General features: G+C 37.5%; 1 protein-coding gene across 1 annotated transcript in view; it reads left to right on the forward strand.

The window, feature by feature from the left end:
• Positions 1-572: 572 nt before the first annotated feature.
• Positions 573-25,552, forward strand: part of GALNT13 (polypeptide N-acetylgalactosaminyltransferase 13) — a 520,150-nt gene continuing 495,170 nt past the window's right edge. The window contains exon 1 of the mRNA XM_003795944.2: positions 573-973. The gene's annotated coding sequence lies outside the window, so the exon portion shown is untranslated. The remainder of the gene's footprint in view (positions 974-25,552) is intronic.

Below are 25,552 nucleotides of genomic sequence, written 5' to 3' on the forward strand. Positions count from 1 at the left end.
CAGCCACCGCCACGCAGAGCACCAGCATCTTGCCCTGGTGTAGAAACTGAAGTGGACAAGAGGCCAAACTCTGTCCCTTTTGCCGGAGGGCGCCAGAACCTCAAGTTTCCCGCAGCATCTCTCCACTGGAGAGCAGAGGGCAAGGGTGCGGTTGCCGGAGCTTTCCCCGAGGGCAGCGCCTGACCCTCCAGCTCCCTCTAGAAGGCTCGCTGGTACGTGGGGCCAACGGTGCATGCAAGCCAGATTTCGCGCTGTGGGGCTCCGAGGAAGCCAGGGGTCGCGAGGAACTCCCGGGAAGAGGCGCCGACCCCACGGTTGCTCCTGGGGGCCGTGCCTGCCAAGTATCGCGGGACTTGTGCACATCGCAGGAGCCACAGCTCCGGGAGCAGCTGGAGCGCGCTCGGTGCGCACCGCCCCAGCCCGGGGAGCAGCGGGAGCAGCGAGGGAGGGGGGCTGGGGGTGCTGGTTACGTAAATGATACTAGCCCAGTGAGAGGCCTCCAGGCTGGGGCTACGAGAGGAGGAGGGACCTCGCGAGGAGGAGGGGCTGGGAGGCAGCGGACTGGGGCGGGAGGGGGGCGGGGGCCGGGGGCGAAGTGACCAGGCGGCGGCGGCGGCTCTGCTGAGGTGACAATGTGCTAGGATCCCTCGCTCGGTCTCTAGCGCTTCCTCGGCCTGGGCGTCCGCTCTCGCCGCGCTCGCGGAACCCTCCGGCCGCTGCTGCGCTATGAGGGAGCCTCTCTGGGGCTGGCCGAGGCCGGAGCCGGCTTGCTCTGTTGGCTGGGAAGTGTGAAGAGAAGCGCGGGCGGGAGCTGCGTGCGGTGCTCGCGGGCCGGCGCGGGTTCCAGGTGAGCGCGGGCTCCGCGCGCCCGGCACTCGTCTCAGCCCCCGGCGCCTGCCGGGTTTGATCGGAGGCTGAATCCCGAGTGTGGATTGCCGTTCCCTCTTCGCGGGATCCTTGGCCGCAATAGCAGGTCTCCGTCTCTCTCTCGCTCCCTCTGTTTTCCTCATGATTGTCTGGGACAACCCCCTCTGGGCTGCCCGAGTGCCCGGACGGGCGCCACGAAGTCCCTCAGCGAGTGCCAGGGCGCTGAGTTGAGCGCCCCGGCTGGTCCCGGGGCAAGGGCAGGGGCACTGGCTGACCCAGCGAGCCGGCCTCCCGGGAGCTGAGAGCGCGCTCGCCCGGGGCTGCAGGTGCGGCGGGAGGAACTTTGCCGCCGCCTGCTCTCTGCTCCGCTCTTTGGGCGACCGAGCTGAGTTGGGGGACGCTGGCCCCCTGTGCGTTCTGGTGACGCTCGGGGTGGCGGCGGCTCGGCCTCCCCGCCCTGGCAACTTTCTCGGCAGCTGCGGGCAGCGGCAGGCTGCGGTGAGGGCGTTTCTCCTCGGCCGGCACTAGGCGCTCTCTGGGTCTTGGGTGTCTTCCTCGACGGTTACCTTCCTCTCCTTTTTGCCTTTTCTCCTTCGGAGCCGCTCACCTCTCATTCTCCTGGTGTCTCTGTCTCTTTCTTTCTAGCTCTTGGTTCCTTCACCTGCCACCCCCCATCCCCAGGTCGTAGGTCTCGTTGCTCTTTCAGGTCTTTTCTCCTGTGGTTGTGGGGTGTCTGTGTGTCCCTGTTATTCTGTCTCTCCTGCTTGTCTTTCCGTCTTGCACCATTCTCTCTCTTTCTCTGACTTTCTCTCATTCTCTTCTCTCTCTCTCGTTTTTTGCCTCTGACTGCCCATCTCTTCCACCCACTGCCATTCCCTGCCCCATCTTCCAAGGCGCCTTGGTCGGGGAGCATGTCCCAGGCCACTGTCTGGGCCCCTGCAGGTGCACAGACCTCCTGCTTGTGGCTGGCGGAGATGGAAGGAGTCTGCCCTTGTCCGGGCTGTCCTGGAACTGAGTGAGGGGAGCAAGAGGCAGAGCAGAGAGCGCGGTGCCAGCCTCCCCTCCTAGGTCCGAGGGTGCTGCGCTGCTGCGAGCCAGACAGAGCACACAAGCTGCTGGGCTGTGTAGCCAAAGCTGCCGGAGCCCCTCCCCGTACCCAGTTCTTTGACTATGGTTAGTTGAATTTTCAGGTGGAGAGTCACATCGTCAGCCTTTGCAGGCAGCCGCAGAAGAGACCGTAGGCGAGCAAGCATGGACGCTGAGGGGTTCAGGGAAACCTAACCTCAAATGGGTGGGAGCATTCGTCAGGCAAAAGCTACTGCCAGCAGAAGCGCTTTGGGGACCTAGAAGGCTTGCCTGCTTTAAATTGCCATCCACTCGGTCCTTAGGAGAATGGTTTCCTTGGGAGAGAGCATGGTCACTCTTGCTAGAAACAGCTTAGAGGTTTTGTTTGGAGGGACTAAAGACACTTGACGTCCTAAGCCTTCCTGGAATTTCTAGTTTCCTTGGGGTCCCCAGATTTTAAGCTTTATGTGAAAGCTGCCTTTGCACCCCCCCCTCCCCGCTTCTCATGTGTGTGATGGTGCGCGCGCGTTCATGCCCTCTAGTGTTAAAGGAAACCTGCTGGTTTGAGAATATTGAAAAGTAAGGTCTTGCTATTGGTTATTTACTTTGGACCTCTCACCTTCCGGGAGCATTTTTTAGCCACTTCCTTTCCCTCAATTACTTTTGCATTGCATTACTAATATCTCCCTTGCCCCTGATCTCTACAAATTCCTCCTTTCCTGCAGAACTAGAACCTTAATGTTGAAAGAGGGTCCGTCTGATTTTAGAATTGGATAGTTCTGGAACATTTTCATAGCCCAAAGCAGACTCAGACCAGAAAACAAAACGTGCATTTCTCTGCACTGTTAGCCACAAATCAGGATTTCACATCTCTTTCTACTTCTCCTGTCCAACTTCAACGCCCTTTAGAATTTGCCTGGCTGCTGTTGCTTGTTTAAATAAATGCTTTTAATTCCCCATTTCTGTGATGCTCCTTCCATTAAGGAGGGACACTGTGTCTCAGAATCCGTTTTGGAGAGGAAGGAATGAAAGCTTTTCCAAAGGAATTATAGGGGTCTGCTGGCATAGAATTGGGTCAGAAAGTCTGCAGTGGGGCCCGACCTTGTCTCAGGTGCAGACCTTGGGCAGTGTGGGAAAACTCATAAGTGCTTACTAAAAACTTGATGGTTGATTGGTATTTGGCTATATGGGCTTCCAAGTTACCCAGCTATGCTAATAAGCCTACATTCCACAAGTTGAATTCTACCTCCCTCTTTTTCTATTTCTATTCTATTCATTTAGTCTTTTATGAATGGGAATTGAGGACTAGCAGAAGGAATATTGAAACAGGAGTATTCTTCAACCCGCTCATCTCACTGCTTGAATTTGCCCCTCCCTGCAAGTCTTAAGCTTGGCTGGTATTCTTCAACAATCATTGCAGAATTGAAGAAATTAGTTCACGAGTTCTGAAAGATGGCATTCTCAGTTTTCTACCTGAAAGTAAACTGAGACATGACATTTTGGGGTAAATAGTTTCACATGGTGGTTTTTAACACGTGAAAAGTTCTAAAGAGAAATATCAGCCTAAAGTATTTGAGGCTATAAATTGATTTGTAATCTGACTCACTTATCCTAAATAATTTACAGATTCATGTACTGCTTCATATACAAGGGGTGTGATCTACATGCATATGAGAATTTGCCAATGTACCTGGAAACATAATGCCTCCTGAATCAAAGTACTAGCCGGAATCCATGGGGTACAATATTGCTGTTTTAGTGATAGGCTAGTCACTTCTTAAAATAGTTAATTTACCATGAGTATTGTTCAGGGACGTGTTCCAGGCATTTTTTCTTTCAAAATATCATTTGTAAGCATTTGATACTTTAGCCAATTTTTGTATTTAAAAATAGCAAAGACATAGTGAAGGTATTCTAACATTGTTTGAGATGCCTGCTAGTATTTTTACAGATTTATACATGTAGCTTAATTTGCATTTATTTCAGATTAAACATTTATGTCAGAGTGAAATAAGTTTCCATTATGTCAACTTCAGTTTCAGAAGTGGTAGTTGTAACAGGAATATTTGCATGTTACTGAGATTGTGGAGTTTATGGAAACTGGCACTTTAGGGAGAGGGTGACAGAACAAGCAATTAATGGATACTTTTTTCTAATTGGACAAATGAGAGGAATACTGGTGTTTTGAACAACAAGAACCATAAATAAAGAGAATAAGGCATAAATATAATTAAGCCTTAACCATGTAAAACAAATAACAGTGCTACATATCTCTGATCGGTATTCATTGTGCTTTATGAAACTAGACAGTTCTCGTAGCTGTGACCTTTAATTAGTTTTTCTTATTAGACATCACATTCTCAAGTGATACCTCTTGCAACAAACACATTCTTGACTGTGACTTTTAATACATCACCTTTTTTGGGTTTGTGTCCCTATGAGAAGGAACATGTAAATCTTAAATCTAATAAGATCTAACAAGATCACCCCTTTGATGTCTGAGTGACCATATGCTTTATTATCAAAGGATTTAAACTGGGCTTTGGTTCTAAATCCTTTCTTCTGCTCTTGTCATCGGAATAAACACACGTGAAACATCAAATCAAGATCTACATCTACGTATATACCCATAGTGGCTCTGACAACCTATTTTATGTTTTTTTTTCTGGGAAATGCACCCCCAGCCAACCAACCACACACACCCAGAGCATATGTTTGAAAACATAAATCACATTTAAAGATCTGAAACTGTCTGCTTTGATAAATCATTCATCATTTTAGAAGATTAGTCTGCTATATATAAGTTCTATCTTAAGACACTTTGAGAACTTCTGCCATTCAATTATAGGCATACATGTTTTTGAAGAGTCTTAAGTTTTCATTGTGAAATTTAGTACTTAAAGAATTCAAGGAAATTTATAAAAATAAATACATGTGTTAATTCAATATTAGTTGGTCATCCATTTAAAGCATTATAAGCAATTATAAGCAATTTTTGAGCAGGAGTATAAGCCAACTTGTTTCCCCTTGATTCAGATTTAGACCTATGTCTTTGTTTTCAATGTAGTACACTTACAGTAATATATAATTAATTGATCTTAGCTTGATTACCAAGAAATAATTATAGGTGGCAAAAGACTTCTGTGTGATTCTGATTGTGGAATGCTCTCATGTCTCTAAATTTATTTTTTTGCTATTCATTTTCCAAGTTTTTTTTCTTTCTGTGTCTTTAGACCTATTAATTTACTGAAATTCTTAATTTTCAAAAGTTATTACTACAGATCGTTAAGAGATTGATGGGGCTTAACATTTAAATTGTAAGTTAAAGTAGGAAGACAATGGTTTTCTTTTAAGGGCCCAGCATTCAGATGTCAACGTAGGTGTCAGTTCTCAGGAAACACCCAAGGTTAATTCATCCAAGATAGTTTGAGAGAGATTAGGGAGAGGAGTAACAGTTACTTTCAGAGGTTTGAAGATATTTGCGATCCTATTGTATGTTATGTTAGAAAATTAAAAAGTGTCTATATTAAATACTCAAGACTTATTTTATTTATTTTTAGACATGCTTATTGTTAAGATAGATGTGAGCTGTCCCAGATGTATCATATCAGAGTTTTAACATGATGGGGAATTAATTGAGACTGTGTTTCATATATTACATTACATTTAATAGTCACTTAAATCTTATTTAAGCCCTTGTTGAACATTATAGGAAAAGTGTGATTAAACTTCTGTTGGCACTTTTGTGAACATAATCTATGTAGTGAGTAGCTATTGTAAACAGAAAGAAGAATTTAAAGCTCAGACTGCTGAATCAAGATAGTAGTAAACGTCAACTTAGACTCTTGCCTTAAATTAATTGCGTTGATATTATAAGCAGCACATCTTTTTGTTAATAAAATGGATTTTGACATATGAGGATGATTATGTAGGTTCTTTTAGATCAAAAGCATAATAATTGACTTAATTTTCTCTTGAGTTTTTTATTACATAATTAGTTTCAGATAGAGAGGGTCAGATTTATATGACTGTCAAGACCCTGATGAAATACTACCATTAGTTGAAAGAAAGAAAAAGGGAACAAAACATGTGAAGGAAGCTATATTCATTTTAATTTATTTATGAGGGAATTGACAATAATGAATTGGGTTATAAACTGATAAAATAACTGGAATGTATTGGATAGTTACTTTGTACTTATATTGTGATAAGTAAACATCTGGCAGGTCTTACCACATTTTATTCTTTTAATAACCACATGAGTAATGAGTAACATTACTATCCCCATTGGAAAAATGAGGACTCACTTGCTCACAGTTGCACAGCCGAAATATGTTGGGACCAAGAATGACACCAGTTCTTTCTGTCTCTGAAGCCAATGCTCTAACAGTTCTAAGTCTGCTATTTTCATTGACTAATAATTTTATTTTAAAACGAAGGATCAGCCTCCATGTGGACATATTCTTTTGTAGAGTATGAATGATTTAAAAAGTTCACTTATACTGCATATCATCATAACTTTCTGCGTGGACTTTTGAACACCAACTATGATGAAAGAACTGAATCTCAAAATGAGTATTTTCTTAAATAGAATAAATTTAGTTCCTGGTACATCTTCTACATTGCACTTATTTTTCTTATTTAACCCAGACTTGATGAAAATTTCATCATAGAACATTCCATTCTGCAAGGAGCCTGACCTTGGTTACCCATGTTTGTCTGAATTACTATGATACACTGCCAACCCTGCGCACCCACACTGCCCAGGCCAGCACGGTCGACATATCCTGACTTAATGAGACACAGTACTTTTTCCTTATTCCAAATTCTTGTTCTAGAAGTTAGTTTGGGTAATAAATTTGGACCTAGGAAAAATGTTGGCAATTGCCTTAGTTTACTGCATCAATCGTGGTTGAAATGAGTGGAAAACTGGAGACCACTTGTTTCTTTTTAGTAATTTCTTTTCTTTCTTTTCTTTCTTTTTTTTTGAGACAAGAGTCTCACTTTGTTGCCCTCAGTAGAATACTGTGGCTTCACAGATCACAGCAACCTCTAGCTCTTGGGCTTAGGTGATTCTCTTGCCTCAGCCTCCCAAGTAGCTGGGACTACAGGCTCCTGCCACAACGCCCGGCTATTTTTTTGTTGCAGTTTGGCTGGGGCCAGGTTTGAACCCACCACCCTTGGTATGTGGGGCTGGCTCCCTACTCACTGAGCCACAGGCACACTGTCACCAAGATGGTGCAAATCTGTGTCCTGAAAAAAGGAATGAATGTTATTCAATCTTATTATACCAAGCCATTTTGTAATCTGAATTATTTTAGAGCTTATTTATTTATTTATTTTAGTACAGGTTGTCCATTCCCACTGACACAGATTCTTCTCCTTTGCCTGGAATGGATCCACAGACTCTATTTTTATAAACATTGTATAGGTGATTCTGATGTGCAGTGAAACTTCAAACAAGTGGTCTATTTCTAGATTACAGATTAATTTTTAATTTCTATTTATGTAATGAAATATTGCCATTGCCATGTTCCAGAGACTATTCTATGTGCTTTTCAGATATTAATTCATTAAATCATTTCAATCCCTCAAACTGGATTTGATTAGTATCCCCATTTTACAGATAAGAAATGTAAGCCACAGAAAGGCACAGAAAGTTAACTAGGATAAGAAGATCCATGGAAAGGCAAGGATTATACTATTTTAATGAAATAAATAAAACTACTTCTTTAAATTCACAAAGCTGAATGTAGCAGAATTGAAAATGGAAGCCAGATTTCTCTGTTTTCCTTCCTATTTGAGTTAGTTTTGCTTTTGAAAGGGAAGGAAGAAAACCTGATGAACAAACTCACATTTTTAGAGTTGGAAATTAAACAAAAAGAAATTTATCTTTTAGAAGTCACAGAACCTGATTAAGAAATAAAGATAATTATGCAGAGGACCATAAACATGTACAAATCAGAATGGTTTTCTTCAAGTAGCATCATTCCCTTAGTTTACTTAGATGCAAACCAAAATAATAATGTTATTATTAGAATCTTTGCCTTCTCATATTATACCATTAATACATAATGTTGCAGACAGAAAGAGTATTTTTTTAAACTTTGAAAAGGAAATACATGTTTGTTTCAATCTATTACAAAATAAAGTCTACCTAAAGACTTCAATCCCTAACTAAAATTTATATCTGTAATTAAAGTAAATAAGAAATGACTTATTGTCCTACAATACACCTGCAAGGTCTTTAAATTACTTTAGGAAATATTCACATTCATGCCAAGATTATGGAAATACTACTGAAATTTCTTTAAGAATGTTTCTTATTGTAAGTTTCTTATGTGATGGAATATTTGCAGTCATTTGCTATAGTTTATAATATGTGAAAAACTGATACGTCTCTTTACTTCTGACCTTTCGTTGATTTCTGTACTTTTCTGTTATTTAAATATACACTTAGCCAGTCTTTTAATATGACATTTCTGTAGTCTTTTTAAAGATAACTTTTATTTCCGACTGACTGGCACTTGATTAGATTATGTGAATTAATTAAGTTACATACCCTCAAGAAGGAGTCTCTCTACTTGTCTGGTTTATTTTAAAAATAAACATCAGAATTTGCACTTAGCAACGATGTTGATTTCAGATTCTGTAAATAAATTAAAGTTTTGTGGGCATTGTGGACTATTCTATTTTCAAGACTACGTACAGTCTTATTGTCATAGCAGATGAGCAAACTTCATCTCACAGCAAACGTCACCAGGATTCCTGGTGAGGCTCATATTTCTTTGATTCTCTTGATCATTCAGTCTTGCATGGGACTATATATCACTTGTTATGACAAGTCTTAAAAAAACCTGTATGTCACTGAACATGGTTCAGACTTTACTCATAGATTTTAAGCAGGCATCCATATTTTTATCTTAATAAATGCTATGTTTGTGATTTTTCAGTATTCTTTCTTGTTTGCTCATATCTTTCCCTCCTTTCCTTCCTTTTTATTCCTTCTTCGTGGTGTTCTTAAAGTTAAATTATCTTTCCTCCATGGCTTAATACATCCTCATGTAGCAGGAATGAACTGCGTAGCAGTGTTCTTGATTCTGGAAGGAAAAAAAAAGTAAATGAAAAATAGCTTTTGACCGTTTCATCATTTAGTCTCTGAGTAGGTACCACACAGACAGTATGACTCTTGCATCTGGTCATTTACCACGAGGCGTGGGAGGCTAAATTTGCATCTCATTAGCTTTGTCTACTCTTAAAATTGGGTGCTTGGGCTGTGAGGTTGGTTGGCAGTTGCCACACAGTTGTCAACGTGCCTCGGTCAGATTTTTCATATGAAATAACTAACGTTGGCTTCATTACCAACGCTTGACTGTTGACTTAGTGTACCCTTTCATTGATTGTAATGAACAATTTTAACAATTCACATTCTGTGGCATCCACTGCCAAACTTACGGATAATATTTCCCCTATTTGGTAACCTAGAGCAGACATTTTGTCACAGATTTTTTGGAAGACATTTATTGTTGTGCACTAAAGTTGAGATGAATTGTAGGTAATTGGATGGTACAGCTGAATTAGCACATTGAATTGCTAGTTATGAGACACTTCATTTGCTGTTGCAGACAACAATAGGCCCATTTTGCTTCTACAATGCACAAAATCTTATTATCCATATACAATTCTAATTCAAGTGGGATAACATGTATACATCATTTCCATTCCTTTTGTAAGAAAAAATTACCTCCACAAATGTGAGATATTTGCAACTCTCTCATTAAGTAATTTTGAAATTCAATGAATCTTCATTTTTTGAGAACATTAATCAGTTGTTTCGTTCCCCACAAAAAGCATAGCATATAAGGCATTTCCAACATGAAATCAGTAGTCTTACTTTTGTCCTGTGTACTTGAAGGTCTGTGCAGATGGGCAGTTTGTATTTGTCTTACTGAGAGCCTTATTTGGATCACCTTAAACAATATTATTACTGTTATGATTATAATAATAAGCAACAGTACAATAATTTTGTTGTGGTGGTGGTTGGGTTTTCCTCACTTTTTTGGTTTTAAGTGTAGCTTCTGAGCATCAGTAGAGTTGCTTTTCTTTTTCTTTTTTTTTGGCCGGGGCTGGGTTTGAACCTGCCACCTCCGGCATATGGGGCTGGCACCCTACCCTTTTGAGCCACAGGCGCCGACCAGAGTTGCCTTTCAATAAGTGAGTATTCATTTTAAGAAGAAGAACTGAGACATATCCTTATCTAAACTATTTCCTGAAAACAGATCAACTTCAGCTTTAAATTAAGGGACAGAAAAGAGATACAACTCTTAACAAATTGCAGAGTCAAGCAAGGCAGAGGAAACTGCCTAGGATGTTGAGAAGTGGCCTAACAGGGAGGAGGGAACCAGTCTGCCCTGAAAAATGTCTGCAACGTGGAAAACAAATAGAGAGACCAATATGAATGAAAACCAATAATGACAAAATGACTTTGTAAGAACAGATCATAAAAGAGACAAAAAGTAGAATCCTTAAAAGTAGAATCCTTGAAAAGATCCAGGGAAGTATTTCATTGGTGAATCAAGGGGATGACATGGTATTGGAATCAATAATAATAAAAATCTCTCAGGAATTTAAGTATTTTCACATAAATAGTTTAATGGAAAACTTGCAATTTTAAATAGAGAAAACCTGTAAATAATTCAAACAAAAGCAAAAACTAATATGGAGTATATGAGTCATGGTGACTCTCTGGGAAGTGTGACTTCTCAGTAATCCGAGTCCTGTGGGAAAACAACAAGAAGAACAAAATACAATTAGAGCTAGTATCTAATAATTGAGAGGGTAATTCTCAAATTTCTGAAGAAAGATGATTTGCAACTGAGAAGTCCATGTCCAGCTAAGATATCAAATGCAAAGATAGGAGAAAGACAGTTTGAGATGTATAAAGGCCAGGTTTACCTTCCTCAAATGTAACTTTTCTTTCAAAGTTACTTGGGGCTGAACCCCAGAAAAGTAAAATTAAAAGAAACAGAAAAACATGGCATGAGAGCTATGAAGTAGCCCAAGAAGGCAAACGAATTGCATTTTTCAACCTAGTGTAGGATTAGTTTAAGAAAAGTGAGGGTGTTAGTGATGAGAGGATCTGGGATACAGCAGGGACATTCTAGAACATGTAATATTTAAGGAATATTTGAAAGACAAAAGAATAGTGCAGTGGAAAAAAGATATAAATTCTAGGACAAACAAAAGTATATATGAAAGAAAACTAATCATCGAACTTTAGTTAGCTCTGAAATGAACAATATTTTATATTAAATATAAATGGTTTTTACTGATTTTCAACTTTTGGTTGATTTTCAATCAATCAGTCTTTTTTTTTTTTTTTGAGACAGAGCCTCATGCTCTTGCCCTGGGTACAGTGCTGTGGCATCACAGCTCACAGCAACCTCTGAGTCTTGGGCCTAAGCAATTCCCTTGCCTCAGCTTCTCAAGTAGCTGGGAGTATAGGTGCTTGCCACAATGCCTGGCTAGTTTTTGTTTGTAGTTGTCATTGTATGGCAAGTCTGGGCTGGGATTGAACCTGCCAACTCTGGTGTATGTGGGTGGTAACTTAGCCTCTTGAGCTACAGGTGCCCGAGCCTTCAATCAATCTTTAGATGAAATGAGGAAGATAATCATGAATATAGAACAGAATGCAAATATTGTCAACACTGGTAATGCCACAGTAAACCTACAGGTGGGAGAGGTTGGGAGCTGAATATAAGGCATGGAGAGAGATGAGGAAAGGTTAAACATTGGAATATTAGAATATCAAAAAATGGGCATCAAGGGATAGTGTTTATAGTTAATAGAAGAAATAACAGTGATGATGCATGTATAGTCCTTAAAATTACAAAGATAACCAGTAGGAGCAACAATGAGTACATAAGGAGCAATTATACTGAGAAGGTGGGAGTGAGATGATTTGGACAATGTGTAAAATACTTAAAGTTCGTTTGTCTAGTCAAAGCATGCTTTAACTTTTTTTACACATGATTGCACAGATTCCAGCCACTCTCTGTTGAGTCATCCTGGTCCATAAAGATATCTGAATTTAAGGATTGTGTTGTAGAGCCATTCAACAATTAAAAGTGACTTCTCCTGGTCCATAGGAACTAGTTGGTGTTACACTATATAGAGAAATATCAATATAAGTACTTGGAGCTTTTATCACTGCACATGGTAGCAATACTCTCCTATAGTACTGTATTATGGGTCTAAGAAGAGAGAATTGGATTCTAGTCCTAACAAAGCCATTATAAATAGAGGAATTTTAAATTGCTGTAAACTCTGTAGCATGTCATTTAAATCCTCTGGATCTCAGTTTCCTTGTCTTTAAAATTAAGCAACATAAAAAAAGTCTAAAATTCTTTATTATTCTATTTTTTTTCTTTATGAAGATAGGCCTATCATCTTTACTGATAATAAAATGTGTCACTATCCACACAAGATCACCCAAGAACTGGTAAAAGGAGGTCACTTTTACCAGTTTGTAGGGAATTGTAGGAAATACAATTTTTCTAAGTACAAGTCCCAAGCCTGATTCAGAGTTTTTACTTGCTTTAGTTCTTTGTTAAAAATATTCATTGCCTTTTAAACAATGATCCTTTATTCCTTTAAATTTGTTTCTTTACTTTTGCCTCTAGCAGAATTTCCCACTCGAATGAGAATCATGCATCTTTAGCTGTATGAATCGGTTGTAATCCCTTCCCAAATAGTGTTGTTCGATATAATTTTTCATTCTTCAAGGCCTTATTTTCTCATCATTAAAAAACAAACTTGCTGATATAAAAATGCAAAGCATTACCACTTGATTCCTTAAAATTCTATTTCTATTTCACCTGTTCCCTGAACATTTTCAAAGCAATAAACAATAATTGTAAACAACATTTTGTAGTGGTTTCCAGATAGAGACAGTAAATTTTATGGTCTTCTCTCTTATTAAATTATGCCAGTTACCAGTGATTACCTGATGTGCCTGTAGATTCCTAGAATTGATAGATGCAGGATGGCCAGTAATTTTAACATTATACAGATGTGAAGATACTGTCATCTTAGATTTGCAGCTGCTCTTGAAGTTTTCACTCCTTATCATTTGGACTAACATGAAAATTTTGTGGCTTATCAGAAATAATAGGTAGTTGCTTTAATGATGTTAGCTATGCCTAATGAATGTGAGGATACAGGTGGTTCTCACAAGAAATTGCTAACCTGATAGTTGGTGAAAGAATTATGGGTATGTGTGTGTGTGTGTTCATACTTCAGCATTTTTAGGAACATCGATTCAGTGCACAAAAAAATTTATAGTTAACTTCTAATGAAATAGAAATGAAGAGAGAGAGAGAGAGAAAATAATAAGTTTTGAAATTTCCCCCCATAGCTTAGGATATGTGTGACACAAAAAGATATTGTGGAAAACTGAGAAAAAATTACTTCTAATTTACATAGTAAAAACCAACATTTTGTGGTATACAAAGAGTATTCTGAAATGAGAAAAGTCAAAACAAATTAACAATGAGGAATTCTTTAAAGTGGTGACTATCTGGTTCTGATTATGGTGTCTCTCAGTGACCTCCTGTTACCATTTTGGGAGTGATCTTGTGTGGATAGTGACACAGGGAAGTTAACGCTCTTTTGTCCGGTTATCTCACCTTGTTTGATGAGCAGAGGTCCATTATGTTTCCTGTTAAAGGTTAATAAGTTCTTAATGTAGACAATTAATTAGGACCTTTCAGCATACTATCTTCCACTTCATTCAAAGATTAAGAAAAAGGCAGAGATTCAACTTTGGAAGAGACAGTAAAATACAGTTAAGTGCTAAAGACACAAATTTAAGATCACCATATCTGAAATCACACAAGTGTAGTATAAAAATGCTAACATTACTTACCAGAAGTATGACAGCTGAAAGTTACATAACTTCAATGGAATTTACTTGCTTCATTTTTGAAATGAGGATAATAGTGATAATAACTACCATTGTTATACCCGGGTCTCATACTGGCCATGAAGCTTTTATCTAAGTAGTTCACAGGATGTTAACTCATTTAATTCTTACCACACTATTGATACCGGATTTTGATACTGGATTTCCAGGCTCTTGGTCTCAGGAGTTCGAAGGATGAAGTGACAGACCACAGGATCAGCAGTAGGTTAGGTTTTATTTAACAATACAAGTGTTACAGCTCTCACAAAGAACCAAACCTCCTTGCAGAGGAGGATCAGCAGTAAGATAGTGTTAACAGCTTTCATGAAGAACCAAATCTCCTTGCTATCCTGCTCTCTCTCCAAGGTCTGAATTTGGGCTCTCTGTTTAGGGGCTTATATAGGGGCAGTTGTCCAATGAGCTTTCAGGTCTTGAAAACAGACCAATCAGGAGCAGGTTTTGAAACCAGACCAATCAGGGATGCACTGGGAAACTTGATCTGCCAGAAGTCCTCGTGAGGGGACAGCACAGTGCCAGTGTCTTCCCTAGCGCCTGTCTGACAAATTCCTCCATTTGCTGCAACAGCAACAGGTCCAGGGACAAGGTAGCCAGTCTCGGTGCCACCTTATCCGATATCACTATGACTGAGGTATTTTTTTCATCCACCTCATAATTGTAACTACATGAAGATTGAGATGTCAGTGCATGTGGTGTACTGATTATTATGCTTTAGACTTAGCAAGTGCTCCATAAATGCCAGCTATTATTAGTGTATCTCCCCTTCTGTGGTCCTTTACTGGTGTTTAGTGTGAAAAGTGTCTAGTAAATTTGGTGTGCTTAACTAATTTTAGATATAGAATCCCCAGACCTAGAAGAGTCATTGTGAGGAGTTACTGCAAAATTAGGCCCCAAGTGACAGTAAATGAATAGGAGGTAAAGACAGGATGGAAGCCAAGTGAAGCAGAAACAGCAAAACATGTTAGTGAAATACTGAGAAATCTTATTTAAGAAAGCAGGAAAGGTAAAGATGAAGGTAGATTCAGATGATGTGTATAACGTGATATCGTACACACTGTATACAATGCTTACCTCTGAAAAGCCACTTTGGAAAAACAGTGCATGTATCTTAGAAAAAGAATGAACAACCATGTTCTACTCCTTTTAACTTTGTGGTAGAATCCCAGCCCCACCATTTATTTTGGTTAAGTGTCCTGAGTTCAGTGAGCAGCCATCCCCCTTGTCCCCCTTACTTTTTGATCTGCTTTGACCAGATCAAAACTACGCTGTTTTTCTTGTGCATGACCTTTAGAGAAAATGAAATATGAATGATTTGTGTGTGTGTGAATATGAAAAATAGTGACAATTTTAAAAGCATATTGCCATCTCATCCTTCATTCTTGAGTGAAAGAAATGAAATATTTCTATTCAGAAAGAGCTTAGAGACAGAAGGTTTTTATATAAGTGGATGTTGGACAAGTCAGCATCTTGAAAATCGGCTAAACAGAGAAGAGTCACAAAACCAGCAAGCAAGCTGCTTTACTTTTGTTGTAAAGAATGCTAATAAAAAAGCAGCATAATTGCTATAGAAGAAAAGTTAAATTTGTGCAGAAGTTCAATTCTTTTCATTAGTTCTAGGTTTGAAGTCAGGCTTAATCTCACCTACCTTCCCTGAATTAACCAAGTATATGTTATACAACTTTTGGCCTCTGGGAGCATAATTTAGGGCTAAACTCTATTATTTGAATTTTTTTCCTACTTGGAACCTGCTGTGAACTCTTCTGCAAGAGGGAGGAAATAAAAAGACCCGTTTTTAAAGTAAAAGAAACAGAGAAAGAAGCAGATATTTTATTTTCAGTATATGATGTCTGGCTTTTAATCATTGTTATAAATGCTTATTTGGAGATACTCTATTATTTTATTTATAAGAAAGCATAATTCGAAATAATGAATTGTAATTGATTTTCCACTTAGAAATATTTGAATTCCAATTCTCTTTTCTTGTCATCTGAGGAGAATGTGTTGTTTTGAGCACTGGTAGTTTGTCATTTTCTTCATAATAATTTGTGCAAGTGATAATTATATAAATTAATAAACTGCTGGTGGGAATCTAATGATGCTTCATGCTGTTTCTGATTTATTTCTAAACCATTTGCAGAATGTTGAAATGTACCAGTACTAATTTTTAAATGTAACCTACAACTTCCTCACCTCCAAAAACACATTTAGTAAAATAGAAGCTATTTATTTCTTGTTTTTTAAATCAAGCTGCTACACAATTAAGTTGTGTTGTATTTGGTGAGAGCTTACATAAGCAGTGATAGTATAGATTATCAAATTGTACATTTTTGTGTGTTTAAAATACTTTTCATATTGTGCCATGAGTCATGAGCTTATTTAAATAATGGAGTACTACTTTTCCCATGTGATTCAAACAATTTTCTAGTGTTAGCTAGAAATAATTTTGGGTCCCCGGGTTTCTACTACTTAGTGTTCCTGTTTCCTTCCATATTAAAATTTTGTGTAATACTTGAATATATTTTAAAGGCAATTAAGAAAAACTTTACTATAAGCTTTAATAACTTTTAACAATACTTTGTAATTTCTCAATAACATAAGAAATATTTAAAATCAAAAATAACTCCTACTTCCTGGGACCATGAATAAGTTAACCATTTCCAACCAAGGTTACATTGTCCTAGACAATTGATTCAATTTTTTTGTTCTTTGGAGACAGAATCTTACTCTATCTCCTTGGGTAGAGTACCATGGCGTCATAGCTCACAGCACCCTCAAACTCCAAACTTTTGGGCTTGAGAGATCTTCTTGCCTCAACCTCTCGGGTCACTGGGCCTACAGGGCGTGCACACTCTAGCTATTTTTTTTAATTATATATTTTTTATTTTTAGTGGAGATAGTGTCTCATCTAATTCTTGCTCAGGCTGGTCTCTAACTCCTAAGCTCAAGAGATCCATCCAATTCAGCCTCCCGGGTGCTAAGATTACATGTGTGAGCCATTGCACCTGGCCTGATTCAATTTCATATATTGTTGCATTTATGTGGCAAAATATTATGTCACCTGTAATTATTTTAAGGTGTGATAATTAACTAATAATTAACCTTGAAGCTTATTTTCTGAACAGTTTTCATTTAATTTAATACCAAGCACTTTGGAAGTTAGCTACTCACAAAGAATTTTCCCCATCTTCATAAATATAAAACCAAGGTATAGAAGTAGTTAGGAATATGATTGATTTGGGAATGTATTTTTGATTGGCACTAAATCAAAGATATGCTGTTTTCTGGCACAGGGCAAGGCTGATGCGAACTACCTGGGTATGGGGACGTAAGAATGTGTGTGTTTTTCTCCAAAGGGCTCTTGCTGATAGTTGGGTTTTCATTTTTATGAATTTCCCATTGTGTGCACCTCCAGAAACTTCAGCATGTGTGTGCATTACGAAAGCCAACGTACTGATTTTATTTCTTCATAATTCAGATTTATTATTGCCTTATAGTTGCTTTATGAACTATAGAGTTTGTTTTGACCTTATGTTGGATCAAATTAAATTTTCCCAACTCAAGTTTTTAAAACTTCTCTATAATACTTTGTATTCAGTATAACTTTCTTGCCAGGTTTCACTCAGTAGTTCTGGGTTTAGAGTCAACCTAAAAGCTTTCAAATACTCTTTCACCCTTGTAAACACCCATCACACCCTAAAGCTCCCGCGTGTAGTAATACAGTTTTAAGTGATGAGAATTATTTTTATCTATGTTTATTTTTCTTTAAATTATACATGCATTTGTTACTTGCCATGGAAAAATATTTTAGATGATTTTAATCACTCTGTATTTTATGCATGTCATTTCATCACAATTTGTTATGTACCCGTGGACTTTTATTTTGCCAGAGGGCTACATTGCACAGTAACTGAATATATATAACTATGGGCTAAGAAAATATTGCCACATTTTAATACTGAAAGGACTATATTTCATTGGTGCATGAAACCATTCCTCCTTAAGCAGTCAGTGTACATAATCAAGAAATCTTGCCAGTGATTTTGATATCCACTTAGGTTAAAGCACTAGGTAAATGTGAGATCAGGCACTCCTAAAATTTTACTAAGAGACACATATATACTTACAAATTGGTTTTCAGCAATGGGTTCATGCTCATGGCATACAATCACCATTAGGATTTTGCACTCCTAAAACCAGACGTCCACCAGGGAAAAATCTTTTTTTTTTTTTTTCCTGCGTGTCTGAATTTCTGTTTGGTTTCTGTTTGATTTCTGTCAAGTCTACCAGAGTCTCATACTATTAAGAAGATGATTTTCTCAAAATAATCCTTTGAGGATTATTTCCTTATTCAGGGATGAGCAGCATCTGCAAAGTAGAGCTATGTCTCTTCCTGAGGCCAATCCTAAGGCCAAGCTATTCTATCAAGAACGGACTGGGACCACGCATAAGGTTAACCATTTTCAACCAGACACTTCTGTGTGGAAAGGACTTCTTTTGCCACGAACAAGAACAAAGACCTTTTTAGTTTTTACATAAACGACGTATGGACAGATACACAAATCGTGAATGCATTATTACATATTCATAGAATTTTTACTTTTTTCCTGTGCTTCTTAGTAAGCGTGTTCATACTGTGTAATTCCTGGGTGTATTTAATAGGGAAATGTGGGTCTCATTTGTTCATTTACCACTGTTTGTGGCCTTCAAGGGCAGGGAGATTCTTTAGCATCTAGAGTTCTGTTCTGATGATAGACTTGGCTGATTGCCATAAAGCCAGTCATGCAGAGGACTTAAGAATTCCGATCTCACACACCGGTGCTTGGTGTCAGGGATAAATTCTCCCTGCACCCCAGCTTAAAACTTTTTCACATCATGCTTTCTCAATCTGGGTTCACATCTTCTATTTATGAGAAATTGATGAGTTCCTGCCTTTATGCTGACACTCATGACTGAGTTTCCCTCTGTTAGGTTAAATTAGCTTGTGAGAATGAGACAACAACCACCAGCACCACCCAAAAAAAGAAAAAAAAAAGGAAGAGGAGTTTGTGTTTCCAGATGGACGCTGCGCTGCGGCTGGCCTGTTTCTCCCGCCTTCAAGCACAGCGCTCCTGTGGCATGTTGAGCCTCAGATTGCATGACTGACCTTGCCATTTAGCGCTGTCAAACCTGGAGAGGGCAGAGCTTTCCTTTTCTCTCCCATTTGGTCTCAGGAGTGAGATCTGGTCCCTGGCATTTATTCTCTGACCCTTAACTGTGTTTCTCCTTGAAATGGAACTAATCAAGGATTTGCCCTACTTATTGGAGCTCATGAAGCACTCGATGTCATTACACATATTTTTGCCATTTCCTATAGTTTAAAAATCTTTCCTTCTGCCTAAATTATAGATGTCTAATGTATAATGCATATAAACTGCCTTTCATAGGTTATGAAATCCAAGACGGCAGTCTAACAGGGTTGTACTGTGCTGTACCTAGCATAATGCTCTACACAATTAAGTCCTTACTACATGCATTTAATTAGATTGCACATGCACAGATAGATCCCCTGGGCCTTCCAGAGCAGGAGAGGCTACTTTGTAAAATAATGCAGACCAAAAAGGATTTAGGTCAGTCAAATTTTTATCTGGCTTTCCCAGTAGGAACACTGAAACTGCCTTTCTACCCTGCTATAAGAATGTATTATTTATTCCATGTGAATTTTTTTCCCTCTCAAATTGTCAGCTAGTCAGAGACGGTGTATTTTATATACTTCTTGTCAAACTCATTGAGTATTGGAAACTGTAATGTCTTTATAATTTTCATCAGAGTGGCGCAAGAGTTCTGTCACTTCTGTCTTTTATAAGAATTTGCTGGAAGTCATTTTGTTTGCAGGAGACATGAGTCACAGAGTTTAAGATTGAAAGGAGTCTGGAGGAGTAACTCTGCGTCCCTAAACCTGAGACTGATAATGGTTCGATTATTGTGAAGTTTGTTATGAATGCCACACTGTCAATAGAGGAGTTGCGCTGAATATAATTCTGAGCCTGTAGCTCCTGGGTGTTTAAAACTTCTGAAAGCTCTACAGGTTAAATTTCAAACACATTTTTCAAGCCCCTTCATACAGATCTACCCAAAATGCTCCTTTCAGCCTCATATCTCATTTTTACCACCTCTTAATCTATGTTTAAGATTGCACTGAGTTGCTGCTTTCTCTGTTTCATCCTGGACGTGTCATGACTGTTCCTTTGCTCTCACTTTTAGGCATTGAATTTCCCATCTCCTCATTTCAAACGTTCAAATCAGGATTTCCCCAAATCACCAGAGCAGAATTATTCTATTTTCTTTGTCCCCACATGCTTCCTTTCTATTGCTGTTGCTAACTTACAGCATGTTAGCACAGTTGTGCCCTCACACGTCTCCAACTTTAGATTATAAGCAGTTTCACAGTAGACACCTCACATTCCTCATTGTGCCCCTAGGGCCCACAAAAGTCCATAATACAGCTAGTCATCGATAAATGTCTTGAGAAATTGTTAATATTGATTCAGTAGGATAAAGGACTATAAATTTCATGATGTGCTGAATTAATCTTTGTAACACCCTTTGTATCTTTTTTTAACATAAAGGGCATAGAAAATATTAACATAATCTCTTGCAAACATAATAAACAAAGATTTACCAAAATTATGGGTTTGAGACGATGCAAAAAACCATTTAAATCCATCCCCTATTAATACCACATTTCTAGTTGGACTTTGTGATGCAAAGGCCCCAGTTCTAAATTAAGGTTTAAATGTTCAAAAATCTTCACTGTTTTAAAAGTATAACTAATTTCTGAATAATCTTCAGTTCTTGGAAGTTCATTTTTAATGTGTAGTATAATGTTTCTTGCTACTGTTAAAGTTGTTTTATTACATAGGATCTAATTTTAAAAATAATCTTTCATATTACTAAGTATAATTAAACTACTAAACATTTTCTTTTATGAAATAGAGATTTCTAAGAGTCATTTCATACATTAGAAATGAATCCTACTTTCCAAATGTTAAATAATTCTTTTAATTTCTGTCCTCTGTCTTCATTTTACATATGATTTTACATATGAACTCTAATATTTGGTAATATCTGTTAGCAAAGAATCATTTCATCCATGAAAATAATTTTTTTTTCTATTTGCTTACCTGCAAAACCTTAGACAATGTACTTAGGAATGGTGTTCAGTGTATACCTAGAGTAGCCTAAAGAAAGTGCTTTGTTTTTCTCTCACAAAATAAGAAATCTTGATGTCTGTGCCTGCTAAGATGGTTTTATAATATCGTCAGGGATCTTGGAATCTTGATCTTGTTATTATTCCAGGATTCATGTACTCAAAACACCTGCTAGTGTTCCATCCATTGTATGTACATTTTTAGCAGGCAAAAGCCAGAGAGCATAAAAGTGCAGGTAGCAGTTAAGGAAGGCGAGATTGGCTACCAGGGAGGCAACTGGAAGGTCCAGCCACATCCATCAGAATAATCATGCTATATTAATTTTTGAAAATTTCATCTTATTCCTTATTTATGCCCTAATATTATTTGTACTAGTTTCTAGCTTTTTAAATGCTGAATTCTGAGATTTATAGCTTAGAATTTATAGTTTGTTCTTACGTAGATGCTTTGTTGTTGTTGTCTTTTTTTTTTTTGCTCCAAGTTTTAGAACTAGTACTCTTTGTCAGGGGGTGGATGGATTGTAACATACATATTTTTGGTAGATTTGGAGAACTCTAAAACATATAACAAAGAAAATGAAAATTACTTACATTTTTACATCATTAGGCATAACTGTTAACGTTTTGCTGTATAGTCTTCCAAGTTTTCTGAATTTATATACATGTATGTGCATAAGTACATATATTACCTATCTATGTATATTTATAATTTTACACCATTGCTTCTTTATATATTATTTTGTAAATTATTTATGTTGTTTTGAAAAAATATGCTAGAATTTTATGTATATAAATAAAGAGTATTTGAGACATGATTGTTGTGACTGTGTGGCCTTATTTTATATGGACATATCAAAACTTAGTTGATCACTAATTTTAGATATCTAGTTGTTTTTATGGATCACGATTATAAACATAAATGACACAGATGATTTTGTTTGAACATGGATTTCAAAGACCCTGGTAAATATGTACAGCCATCACTTTCCCAGGTCCTTAAACATTCAGTGAGAAAAGTACAGAGAGGGAACAAGGAATTGACTGAGGGCTTACTTAAGAAATAGGTCTTTAAGGTCCCTAACTAATGCCTAAGGAAGAAGGATGGTGATACAGTCTTCAGTTAGGAAACACAACACCATGGCATTTAACCATGGTACATAGACTAGATATGGAATTATACTTTGATGTAAGTTGGCTGATGGATTTAGGGTTATTATATTTAAACATTGATTGTCTACAACTCAAAAGATCCTGATTTCTCATACCTATGATTGAAATTACCATAGTTCATTATCAAGCCATATTTACAATATAAAGTGTTCAAGAGAATCAGTGTTCCTGAAGGTCAAATTAAAAATGGGGTGGGAGAGAGATGGAGGTGGATAGTGAGGGAGGAAATGAAGGAAAACATGAGTGATGACTTTAGAAGTTATACATGAACCAGCTTCTTCAATGGGTAGGAAAACAGGAATAAAACAAAGAGACAATTGATTTAGATCAAAGTGGGTAACAACCCATGCGACCGACAGAAATAATTCATTCTGAGTTAATCTAGTATCATTCTCTGATACAATGACAGGACTAAAATATGAGAGAAGGGAAATAAGTTCATATATCTACTTCAGTAAGGCTTAGTTTTTATCTCACACAAGATTTTCATCAATGAGTAAAGAAAATACAGCCCTGTATAAAGGGAGGCATAACTGGCATTGGTCCCTGAATCAATGATCTGGTGGGTAAATCAAGTCAAACGCCGTAAGTATTTACTGGGTACTTACATGTGCAGAGTGATATTTGCAGTAGTTTGCAGATAGGAAAGTTGCTAAATTCGTGGGAATTTGTAGGAATTTGAAGTTAATATGGCAATTTGGTATAATCTTTTTGACGACATTTTAAAATATAATTTAACTTAACATATATAAAATTCTAAGAATACGTACAGCTCAAATGAAGGCGTGACCATGTGAAGAACTAAGGCCAAACTGAGCCACCAACAGGCTACATTGCCTCATGACTGCCACTGGCTACTGTGATTGTAGTGTGGAACCTGACTTTGGGAAAGTTCAAATAGGAAAATGATTTGTAATGGTGTGAATACACATGTATGTTTTAACAAATTTTAATAGCATCATGCAATTCAATCAAGTAATTACACTCCTGGGTATTTTAACCTAGGAAACAATCATATACACAAGGACCTTTGCAATGTTTTGTTTTTGTAATAAATATTTGATGATAACTTTTATTTTATAAAAATACATGATAGCATGCCATAGTAATGGGATATTAACCATTGAAGTGATCTTGGTCTTATTGTGTAATAATAGAAAATGGTGATATTGCAGTACAAAGAATTGACAATTAAGTAAAAACAATCTAATTATAAAATAGCTCATATAATTATTTAAATGATAACCTGGAAGTAAAGATAGGATAGTTATAGGGTGGTGTCTATAGCTCAGTGGGTAGAGCGTTGGCCCCATATGATGAGGGTGGCGGGTTCAAACCCAGCCCCGGCCAAACTGCAACAAAAGAATAGCCAGGCATTATGGCGGGCACCTGTAGTCCCAGCTTACTCAGGAGGCTAAGGCAAGAGAATCACCTAAGCCTAGGAGTTGGAGGTTGCTGTGAGCTGTGTGATGCCACATAAAGTGAGACTCTGTCTCTACCAAAAAAAAAAAAAAAAAAAAGATAGGATAGTTATAGATGAAAATATATCATTTCAAGAATTAAGGGTGATTTTATATTTTTATGTTTCTTTTCTGGAGTTAAAAAATAAAACTTGGAACTTTTTATTTAGAAAGCTAAACATAAGGAAAGAACATACCGATAATCTTTAAAGATGGTTCGTTTGATAATTTTTTTCTTTATTTTTTTCTTCAATTGCTGACTACTACCATTTATTTTGTGAATATAAGTTCATTATTTAACTTTACATTCCTTAATTTGCTGACTATAACAGTGTAGCATAATATTGTGTGGTTTATTTAAAAATCCAAAACTAAATTCTACATTTACTTTTGTTCTTCTGTATTTTATAAATTTACCATATGTAAGTATGTAAGTTATGATTGTATATCTTTAGTTAAATTTAAATATATAAATACTTAATATGTAAGGATATAAATTATATATAAATATATAGTTTACATAAAATACAGGACTATGTGTGTATAACACTCTAGATTTCTTGTTATCTGATTTATTTTTTAACTTCTTCATTTTTTTCTGATAAAAACACTTTATGCATATATGTTTGACTATTATTCTGTGATCCCAAAATATCTAAATGGAAGTCAAATATTTCTTGATTTGTATTTAATTCTATCTTTTTCTATAATTTTAAATATTGCTATTTTAAATATACAGAAGATGCCAGAATATATATGGCACCTATATTCTGGTGCCATACAGAAAATTTGCAAGAATTGTGCTTAAGAATATTAAATACTTTTGTCCAGATTTTATAGTTGCTCAGATTTTGTCTTTTTTGCTTTCCTACTTTTGTGTGCTCATTCTTTATTTCTGTAAACACACACACACACACACACACACACACACACACACCCCTGCTCCTCCTGAATCATTTGAGAGTAAGTCGCAGACATTATTCTTTAACTGAAGTATTTTAATGTGTGTATTTCCTAAGAATAAGGACATCATATAACCAGAGGACAATTATAAAAGCTAAGAAATTCAATATTAATACTACTTACATTATATTACCATACATATCTAGGCTCACGGGTACATTTGGTTGTCTTATGTTTTAAATTTCCTTTTTAAAATTTTTATTAGTTCAGATTCATTGAGGGTTCAAAGATTTAGTTTATACTGTTTGCACTTGTTAGGTGAATTCTCTTTTGTAATTGTGTCCCACCCCCAAGAGGTGTGCCAGCCCCCACACTCTTTCCCTCTCCCAGCTCCCTCATTCCTCTGCTCCACCAGCTTGAATTGACTTGAGATTTTCTCTTACATGGGTGTGTATTAGATCATCCACTGGCTTCATATTAGTATTGAGTACATTGGATACTTGCTTCTCCATTCTTATGACACTTTACTAAGAAGAATGTGTTCCAGCTCTGTCCGGGTTAATACAAAAGATATAAAGTCTCCATCTTTTTTAATGGCTGAATAGTATTCCATGGTGTACATACACCACAGCTTGTTAATCCATTTCTGGGTTGGTGGGCATTTGCGTTGTTTCCACATTTCAGTGATTGTCATTTGAGCTGCGATAAACAGTCTAGTGCAAATGTTCTTATGATAGAAGAATTTTTTTCTTTTGGTAGGTGCCTAGTAATGGGATTGTAGGATCAAATGGGAGGTCTAATTTGAGTTCTTTGGGAATTCTGTATACTTCCTTCCAAAAATGTTGTCTTAGTTTGCAGTCCCACCAGCAGTATAAAGTATTTCCTTCTCTCCACATCCATGCCAGCATCTGCACCTTTGTG

This window comes from Otolemur garnettii, unplaced genomic scaffold (assembly GCF_000181295.1).
Source record: "Otolemur garnettii isolate 467f Iridium unplaced genomic scaffold, OtoGar3 scaffold00098, whole genome shotgun sequence".
NCBI classification, from domain to species: domain Eukaryota; kingdom Metazoa; phylum Chordata; class Mammalia; order Primates; family Galagidae; genus Otolemur; species Otolemur garnettii.